Source organism: Schistocerca americana, chromosome 3 (genome assembly GCF_021461395.2).
Source record: "Schistocerca americana isolate TAMUIC-IGC-003095 chromosome 3, iqSchAmer2.1, whole genome shotgun sequence".
Classification (NCBI taxonomy): domain Eukaryota; kingdom Metazoa; phylum Arthropoda; class Insecta; order Orthoptera; family Acrididae; genus Schistocerca; species Schistocerca americana.
In genome coordinates this window covers 768,838,826-768,846,347 of record NC_060121.1, presented here as the reverse complement: position 1 = coordinate 768,846,347, position 7,522 = coordinate 768,838,826, and the positions used below count along the sequence as shown (strand labels likewise).

At 42.2% G+C, this 7,522-nt stretch overlaps 1 protein-coding gene across 1 annotated transcript in view; it reads left to right on the top strand.

Annotated features, from left to right (window-relative positions):
* The first annotated feature begins 1,228 nt into the window (after positions 1-1,228).
* LOC124605758 (UDP-glycosyltransferase UGT5-like) overlaps positions 1,229-7,522 on the top strand; it is a 72,594-nt gene continuing 66,300 nt past the window's right edge. The window contains exon 1 of the mRNA XM_047137644.1: positions 1,229-1,346. The gene's annotated coding sequence lies outside the window, so the exon portion shown is untranslated. The remainder of the gene's footprint in view (positions 1,347-7,522) is intronic.

Genomic DNA, 7,522 nt, shown 5'->3' with positions numbered 1-7,522 from the left:
AATAAGAACGGAATTTCTGAAGTGATTTTGGGATATATCATATTTATCCCAAGCTTTGTATGGTTCTCGAGACCATTTGATGTTTCTGTAGATGATAATCATCCCACTTTGCAAATGGAATTAATAGATCTAGAGTGTAATTCTCGTCTGAGAGACAACTTCCTTTTGGCAAGACGTGTAATAGACTTTTATCACGACTTTCCACAGCAAGAGTTTTCTCGTCTCCATCGTGAAGCCGCGAATATAATGTCAATGTTTGGCTCGACATACGTTTGTGAGAGATTTTTTTCTGTTATGAAAATTAATAAGTCTCGGTTAAGAGCAAACATCAGTGATGAAAATTTACATAACTGTTTGCGTTTGTCTGTATGAAGAAATTTTGTTCCAGACATTAAACGTATTGTAAACTCCACCTGTGATAATTAAATAAAACGTATCGTAGGTAATAGGTACTCTTCCAAATCATGATTTCTTTCAAGCACTCCTACTAACCTCATTCCTTGATTCAATAAAGCAAGCTAGGAAACAAATTGCATTACAGAGGAAGGAGCGGAGAGACGGTGGGGAGGGGAGAGAAGCGGGTGGCCAGCTTGCCCCGGTGTGCACGCAGAACGCCTGTTAACTGCACACGTGCAAGTGCACCGCACACGTGCAGGATTCCAGCCCGCTCCTGATTCTAAGGAGTCAACATGAAAGACTGGCACAATGGAGACGTAGTTTCGGCCTCTTATATTGGCAGAGATTTTCCCAGCTTGGTGAACCGTGCAGGATTCTACTGTGACCCTTAATGAGGCGTTACTTACATGTTAAATAACATTAGTGGCCAAGAAAGTGTAGTGGCAATTCTGAATCCTTACAAAACTGTGGCCCACCCGCGCACAGAATGAGGTAGCAGTTGCTTGATACCGTGCGGGTCCTAAAGAGCTGTTGGGGGTCCTAGTCCTGCTCAGGAGAAGCCTCGTCATCTTTTAAAGCCGCTGTTGTTGTGAGACGTTACACTGTGCGATAGCTCAGTGTTACATCATTTGCAAATATGTGTGTCATGCTGACTGTGGCTCTGGACCGCCTTTTGCAAGACAGGTCTACTACGCCTGCGGCGTGTGCTGTCCCGAGCCCACGTTCCCCCCACCAGCGTGGAGGAGCACGATTTCGTCCGTGACCGGCTGGAAGTTCGCTTCTGTGACCTTGCAGTGGTTACGTCCGTCAGGACCGCAGAGGGAGCGGGAGGGGATAAGTTGTGCTGCTGCCGCCACCGCAGCAACACTCAAGCGGGAAGACCGGCCGCTGTAGTCACCACCAAGAGGAAGAGTAGCGACGTCGCTACGGTCGCCATCCCTGCATAATAGGTAAACGTACTTCTCTAGCGACCAGCTCAATTGTCTCTATTTTTTTTCTTTACAATTTCGTAATAAGGTTCAAACGCAAAATATAGTCATTGTGTAATAATTCATTAGTTAGGTTTGTTGCCTTGAGGAAAACAGTAGTAGCATTACTTTCTATGGAGCGAAATATCTCACCAGCCATAAAGACGTAACGCAGAAGATTTTTGAGGGTAAGAAATTATATTTAGATCTGCCGTTCCAAAGCAGGAAGCGAATTCGTGAAATTTAATCAGTAAACTGGCTTTTCATACAATGAGAAACAACGGAAAATAATATTTGTATAACTGCAGTAGACAGCCACATACGACACGCAACGATATGAGGTATTTCGGAAAAGCAGTTTATCAATGGGGCTGCAGCGGTACGGACGTATATCTTGGTGAACGCAAATCAAGAAGAAACAGTCTTTTGCTGAAGGCGTTGACAGAAGTAAATATGCAAACACTTTAGGTGTCCTCCGTCTTCTCGTTTCCATTCATTCATTCGTTCATTCATCGTGTTCCGTAGACACTATCAAGAAACTTCAGGGCTATGGAACCAGTCGTGCTGTGCATGCACACAAGGTAAAACGTCAGAGAAGCGTAATATGTATATTGTAGCAACAACAGACTGTCATAATGCATAATGCTATTAGCACTCAGTCATCTAAATTTAGAGAGGAGGCTGTTACTTAAAAGAAAAAAAACTATGCTGCCTCCTCCTGAGCTTTACTATAGAGGTATTATATGTCTGCTATTAGTAGCTGAATGTTTGCTTCATCATACTTGTATTTTTCAAAGTTTTTTTTTTTGCGCCTATAAATACTGATTATAGAAGGCAGGATTCCGGGAGGTTTTTGACACTGTACCACACAAGCAGCTTGTTGTGAAACTGGTGCTTATGGAATATCTTCTCAGTTATGTGACTGGATTCGTGTTTTCCTGTCAGAGATGCCACAATTCGTAGTAATTGACGGAAAGTCATCGAGTAAAACAGAAGTGATTTCTGGCGTTCCACAAGGCAGTGTTACGGGCCCTTTGCTGTTCCTTATCTGTATAAACGATTTGGGAGACAATCTGAGCAGCCGTCTTAGGTTGTTTGCAGATGACGCTGTCGTTTATCGACTAATAAAGTCATCAGGATTGCAAAACGAATTAGAGAAGATAACAGTATGGTGCGAAAATTGGCAACTGACCCTAAATCACGAAAAGTGTGAGGTCATCCACATGAGTGGTAAAAAGAATCCGTTAAACTTCAGTTACACGATGAATTAGTCAAATCAAAAGGCAGTAAATTCAACTAAATACCTAGAAATTACAATTACGAACAACTTAAATTGGATGGGAGACATAGGAAATGTTATGGGGAAGGCCAACCAAAGATTGCATTTTATTGGCAAGACACTTAGAAAATGTAACATATCTATTAAGGAGACAGCCTACACTACGTTTGTCCGTCCTCTTTTATAATACTTCCGCGCGGTGTGGGATCCTTACCAGACAGGACTGACGGAGTACATCGAAAAAGTTCTAAGAAGGGCAGCACGTTTTGTATTATCACGAAACAGGGGAGAGAGCGTCACTGAAATGATACAGGATTTGGTGTGAACATCATTAAAACAAAGACGTCTTTCGTTGCGGCGGAATGTTCTCACGAAATCTCAATCACCAACTTTCTCCTCCGAATGCGAAAATATTTTGTTGACACCGACCTACATAGGGCGAAACGATCACCACGACAAAATAAGAGAAATCAGAGCTCGTACGGAAAGACACAGGTGTTCGTTCTTTCCGTGCGCTATACGAGATTAGAATAACAGAGAATTGTGAGAGTGGCTCGACGAACTCTGTGCCAGGCAGTTAAATGTGATTTGCAGAGTATCCGTGTAGATGTAGATGTAGACGACGCAGCGGTGACACATTTACTTCAAACTTCGCACACCTTTAGTAGGCCAGTAAAGCAACATAATGTGCGAGTAGTAGGGTGCTCTGGCAATTCCGAGAAAATCACAAGAGAAATTTGACGCGTCTGTTACGTGGTTTATGTCTGTGTGAGAAGGGGTGGATGTTAGAGTTCCTGGTGGACAAGTGACTAGCGTTCGAGCTATCTAATACGAACTCCGCTCAGACTTAATTATTAATCTAGGTTTTCATTACTGATCATATTATTTAACTTGAATGGCGCTTGAGAGGTAATATAAATATGAAAAACCACGTTCACTTGCATGAAGGTTTAGCGCATTTCATCTTATTTGACTACATACTAATTTTAATTAAATTCCATCGTACAACACCTATATTTGTCAAAATGTTGCGCTATGCACGGTTTGCATCCAAACTAGCGAAAGAAAGGGAAATTTTCCAAAATGTCAACGAAGTGTGTTTTCCCTTAGAAACCCTAAACATTTTCTGTAAATGCGAGAAAACTGTTTTCATTCGATGAAGTAGATGCCCTTTCAATTTATGTTTTCCATGTCTATACGACAAATAGGGTCCTGCAATGCATGATGTCCAGAGCCCATCCATCGAGTGGCACATTGTGACTTACTATATTACTAATTGTGAATAACGTCACTCACATATCTGTTTATCGAGGTTTTCCCTGTGCTTTCCAAGCCTGTCCCTCGTACTTGAAACTTGAATTGAAAATGGTAAATAGTCAAATAACGTATGAAATTCACTACAATTTCATGAAAATGCACATGGTTTTTGCCCCTTATATTACCCAAAAATGTCATATAAATCAATTAATGTGGCCAGTGATGAGAAAAATGTAGTTAAAAATTTAATTGTCAGAGGGATTCCAATCACCTCCTCGTTCACGACCTTATTACTACGCGCGAACGCTAAAGACTTGACTACAATTACTTCTTACAGCCACCGTTCTCACACAGGTATTTCACTTACATAAGAGACGTGTAAAAGTCCTCTTGCGATCTTCTCAGAACTGCCAGCGTAGTGCACCTTATAACTTGCATATTGTGTGCGTTAATGGGCTGTTAGAGATGTACAAAGTTTGAAGTAAATCCGTGATCCCAACGTCGTGGCCTCCCCGTGTGAGTCCTAATACACACACATCAAGAAAAGTTTTGCATCACCTCGGTTCCGTGAGTTCCGGAACCTGTACAGAAAACTGGAATAGAGATAAAAATAAACACCATTTCTTCCCTTTTTAGTGCTTATGAAACCACACATTGCATGTTGTACTACCATACAGCGAGACCCTCAGAGGTGGTAGTCCACATTGCTGTACACACCGGTACCTCTAATACCCAGTAGCGCGTCCTCTAATATCGATGCGTGCCTGTGTTCGTCGTGGCATACTATCCACAAGTTCATCAAGGCACTGTTGGTCCAGATTGTCCCACTCCTCAACGGCGATTCGGCATAGATGCCTCAGAGTGGTTGGTGGTTCAGATGGCTCTGAGCACTATGGGACTTAACATCTATGGTCATCAGTCCCCTAGAACTTAGAACTACTTAAACCTAACTAACCTAAGGACATCACACAACACCCAGTCATCACGAAGCAAAGAAAATCCAGAGTGGTTGGTGGGTCATGTCGTCCATAAACAGCCCTTTTCAATCTATCCCAGGCATGTTCGATAGCGTTAATGTCTGAAGAACATGCTGGCCACTCTAGTCTAGCGATGTCGTTATCCTGGAGGAAGTCACTCACAAGATGTACACGATGGGAGCGCGAATTGTCGTCGATGAAGACGAATGCCTCGCCAATATACTGCGGATATGGTTGCACTATCGGTCGGACGATGGGATTCAGGTATCGTACAGCAGATACGGCGCCTTCCATGACCACTAGTGGCGTATGTCAGCCCCACATAATGCTACCCCGAAACAGGAGGTAACCTCCACTTTGCTGCACTCGCTGGACAATGTGTTTAAGGCGTTCAGCCTGACCGGGTTTCCTCCAATTATCTGGTTGAAGGCACATGCGACACTCATCGGTGAGGACATGATGCCAATCCTGAGCGGTCCTTTCGGCAAGTTGTTGGGCCCATCTGTACCGCGCTGCATGGTGTCGTGGTTGCAAAGATGAATCTCACCATCGACGTCGGGAGTGAAGTTGCGCATCAAGCAGTATTGTGCACAGTTTGATTTGTAAGACGACATCCTGTGGCTGCACGAAAAGCATTATTCAACATGGTGGCGTTGCTGTCAGGGTTCCCCCGAGCCATAATCCGTAGGTAGCGGTCATCCACAGCAGTAGTAGTAGCCCATGGGCGGCCTGAGCGAGGCATGTCATCGACGATTCCTGTCTCTCTGTATCTCCTCCATGTCCGAACAACATCGCTTTGGTTCACTCTGAAACGCCTGGACACTTCCCATGTTAAGAGCCCTTTCTGGCACAAAGTAACTATGCGGACGCGATCGAACCGTGGTATTGACCGTCTAGGGCATCGTTAAACAACAGACAACACGAGCAGTGTATCTCCTTCCTGGAGGAACGACTGGAACTGATCGGCTGTCGGACCCCCTCCGTCTAATAGGTGCTGCCCATGCATGGTTGTTTACATCCTTGAGAGGGCTTAATCACATCTCTGAACAGTCAAATGGACTGTGTCTGTGATACAATATCCGCAGTCAACGTCTATCTTCAGGAGTTCTGGGAACAGGGGTGATGCAAAACTTTTTTTGATGTCTGTATAATAAATTATCATTTGTCACACAGCTTTATAATAAACATTACTAAACGCCATTTGACTAACAAGCTTTCACTCCTTAAAAGCTTGTAGAAATTGTGGCTAATCATGAGTAGAAGTTATTTTTCTGTGGCAGTTATAACTGACAGATTGATCGTCATCTGTGGACATATTCGTCAATAGATCAGCATACCTGTAACTTTTTGTTCTGTGGCGGTTCTTTTTCTCTGGGAGTTACGGGCTAGCACAATAGACAGTACATCAGGACGTGCTGATGCAGATAACCTAGAAGATGGCAACTGAGTCCCGGACTTCTGTAGGTCGAAGCAGATGATATTTTGGCTCTTATAAGGAAATAACCACCCGCCTTCTGTTGGTTCCCCACAGTTGATTTCAAATTAACTTCCCGATGAGCTACGGACCTGAAACTTTCAATATAGCTCAGAAGTGGATGATACTACAATAATAACTGGCTTAGTTGTCCTGTGTGTTCCAGAGGGTACTTTGTTTTTTGTATCTGGTGAACAGTACACATTGATTTTAAACTAACTTCCCGATGAGCTAGAAACTTAAAACTTTCCATATAGCTTAGAAGAGGATGACAGTGAAATATTAATGTACTTTCATGTCTGTTGTGTGGCGAAGGGTAGTTTCTGTACCACTGCTACTTCCCACTTTTCAACGTTCCAGTTGCGAATGTTTCGCAATTAAGCACGATTGCTGGTAGGTCTCTGTGTGACTTCGAATCTCTCTAATTTCTCGGTCATTTCGCGATATAGTACATACGTTGTAGGAAGCTCCTCGGATGAGGAGAAACTAAAATGAATCTGAAATTTACCAAATGTGTCTGTTATGATGTCATCAAAGAGTTTGAAATTGATGGACAAATTTCAGACTCACGAGAGTAAAAACAAAAGGTAATTATTTAAATAAAAAGTTGTTAATACAAAATAATTTCTCCTATCCCCAGACGGAGTCCTTGCCTCATGCTGATAGTCCTGAAAATCTGTGCTATGAATTTTTAGAAGCTATGACAACACATGTAAAATTTAAAACGAAAAATGCGAAGCACAAGCAATAGATAATAGTAAGGAGCATAAAGAGAAGCTATAATTAACAAAAATCACACAGCAGTAGGTATTATTTGCAGTGCAATAAAATTGTTAGTTACTAAGGTGAAGTATTCATGCATTAATTGACTCCTAACTGTGCCCCATGTTTTTCTTTTTAGAAATGTTATCATAAGTACTAAAGATTCACAAGAAGAAATTTTCAGAACTATCTCTTTGGGGATTACGAATCTGTATCGGGTTAGAAGAAAATATTTTATACTTTTTAGTCCGTTTGAGAAAGATGTTATAAAAATGCTGAACGTAAGAAATGCACAACACTCTGAAGTCTTGGAGATATTTAATCAGTCATTCTCACACTAAAAATCTAAGACCCAATAGGTACCTAAAGAAATTTTGCAGATATCGAGCAATTTTTCAAATCTCACATA